General features: G+C 62.2%; 1 non-coding gene across 1 annotated transcript; it reads left to right on the forward strand.

Annotated features, from left to right (window-relative positions):
* The first annotated feature begins 2,106 nt into the window (after positions 1-2,106).
* On the forward strand, positions 2,107-2,260 carry LOC140474983 (5.8S ribosomal RNA). The gene has a single exon (XR_011959582.1). It is a non-coding gene; the product is annotated as a 5.8S ribosomal RNA (ribosomal RNA).
* The last annotated feature ends 240 nt before the right edge of the window (positions 2,261-2,500 follow it).

Consider the following 2,500-nt stretch of genomic DNA (forward strand, 5'->3'; position numbering starts at 1 on the left):
CAGGCCCTGCAGCCGTGGTCACCGCCAAACCCCCACAACTCGAGCAAGTGAAAAAAAAAGTAACAGGAGCGAAAGCATCTCTGTCGGCTTGGGGGTACGCCCGTTTCCGTTTCAACTTGTCTCGCGAGGGTGGTTTCGGGGCCAGCAGGAGAGCTCGTCGGGGTAGCAGGCCCTGCAGCCGTGGTCACCGCCAAACCCCCACAACTCGAGCAAGTGAAAAAAAAAGTAACAAATAAGAAAGGATCGTCGGCTTGGGGGTACGCCCGTTTCCGTTTCAACTTGTCTCGCGAGGGTGGTTTCGGGGCCAGCAGGAGAGCTCGTCGGGGTAGCAGGCCCTGCAGCCGTGGTCACCGCCAAACCCCCACAACTCGAGCAAGTGAAAAAAAAAGTAACAAATAAGAAAGGATCGTCGGCTTGGGGGTACGCCCGTTTCCGTTTCAACTTGTCTCGCGAGGGTGGTTTCGGGGCCAGCAGGAGAGCTCGTCGGGGTAGCAGGCCCTGCAGCCGTGGTCACCGCCAAACCCCCACAACTCGAGCAAGTGAAAAAAAAAAGTAACAAATAAGAAAGGATCGTCGGCTTGGGGGTACGCCCGTTTCCGTTTCAACTTGTCTCGCGAGGGTGGTTTCGGGGCCAGCAGGAGAGCTCGTCGGGGTAGCAGGCCCTGCAGCCGTGGTCACCGCCAAACCCCCACAACTCGAGCAAGTGAAAAAAAAAAGTAACAAATAAGAAAGGATCTCTGTCGGCTTGGGGGTACGCCCGTTTCCGTTTCAACTTGTCTCGCGAGGGTGGTTTCGGGGCCAGCAGGAGAGCTCGTCGGGGTAGCAGGCCCTGCAGCCGTGGTCACCGCCAAATCGCCACAACTCGAGCAAGTGAAAAAAAAAGTAACAAATAAGAAAGGATCGTCGGCTTGGGGGTACGCCCGTTTCCGTTTCAACTTGTCTCGCGAGGGTGGTTTCGGGGCCAGCAGGAGAGCTCGTCGGGGTAGCAGGCCCTGCAGCCGTGGTCACCGCCAAACCCCCCACAACTGTTGGGCGCCTACCTGCGCGGGGCAGGAGGACACTTTCCGATTTCAAATCTCCGTTTGCCGAGTCCACCCCGAACGCACGCGGGCGGGCGGGTTCGCATCACCCTTCGTCACAAGGGGCGAAGCCCGTTCCACCGTCTCGTCAGTAGTGCCGACCGGTCTGTGATCGACGAGGGGAGCCACACCAGGTCCGGCCCTGCTGCTTGGCGGCACCGCGTCGTCGGGAGCTCGCGACAGACGGAGGGTTTCGGTGTACTCTCCAGCCACGGGAAACGAAGCCGGTGATGCAGGCGCCGGTCTTTCGCTCCCAAATCGGCTGGGTTTACATCGTTGCTATCTAGTCACGCTCCCTTCAAACCCGACGGGGTACCTATTCCCCTCACCCGTCTGTGCGTATACAGCCTCTTTGCACTTGCGGGATGGGGGTGGTGGTTTAAAGACTCTCGAGTTGCCGCCCGTCGGTCTCCGAGCTCCGTGCAGTAGTGATCCCCAGCGAACTGCCAGCAGGGCGAACGAGCGATCCCGCTCTCGGTCGGGGCGCCTGGCGTCGATCGGTGGTCGGTGGCTTGCGGGCAAGCTGCGCTGTGAGTGTGGGAACGAGTATGACGAGCCGTTGCCGCGACTCCCAGTCCACCTCGGCGGTGGCTGGGCCGGGCGGGCGTCTGCTCGGGCGAGTGCCGCCCCCGCCTCCTCGCAGGAAGTCCGCTCGCCGACACGCCGCCACGTGCACGCGTCAGTGACGCTGCCGAACCGATGGCCGGTGCCCGTTCCCGCCTCTGCTTTTCCTAGGGCAAAGCTGCTGCACGCCTCGTGATACTAGGCGGGCGACATGGTGGCGGTGATCCTGCCTCCGTCGCTGCGGTGCGTTGGGGCACGCATCGCCTCTTGGGCGCCCTGTCCTCCTCCCCCCAATAGACGTATGTTTCTGCGGGCCGCACCAGGATGGTGCTCCCCATCGCTTCACGCCACCCTGCTCCGCCCGCACGCCGGCGTGCAGGTGGCTGTAGCTCAAGGTGGGGAGCGTATGTGCGGTCCGGGTCGCTTTCCTCTGGCGAGGGAGAGACCTAAAACAAACTCAGACAACTCTTGACGGTGGATCACTCGGCTCGTGCGTCGATGACGAACGCAGCTAGCTGCGAGAATTAATGTGAATTGCAGGACACATTGATCATCGACACTTTGAACGCACTTTGCGGCCCCGGGTTCTTCCCGGGGCCACGCCTGTCTGAGGGTCGTTTGGCAATCAATCGCACTCGCCTTGGCTGGCGAGAGCGCGGCTGGGGTGTCGCAGAGGACCCGTCCTCTTTGTCCCCCTAAGTTCAGACTCCGGAGCCCTCCGGCGTCGGAGCGCTTGGCCTTTCCCCCCCACCCTGCACATTCCGTTCGTCAGGCTCGACGCCATCCCCCCGCCGGGGAGCGCGGCCTGGCGTCCGTCTGTGTCGTGGCAGTGGGGCCAGCACGGCTGTCACCGGTCC

Source organism: Chiloscyllium punctatum, unplaced genomic scaffold (assembly GCF_047496795.1).
Source record: "Chiloscyllium punctatum isolate Juve2018m unplaced genomic scaffold, sChiPun1.3 scaffold_1304, whole genome shotgun sequence".
Taxonomy (NCBI): domain Eukaryota; kingdom Metazoa; phylum Chordata; class Chondrichthyes; order Orectolobiformes; family Hemiscylliidae; genus Chiloscyllium; species Chiloscyllium punctatum.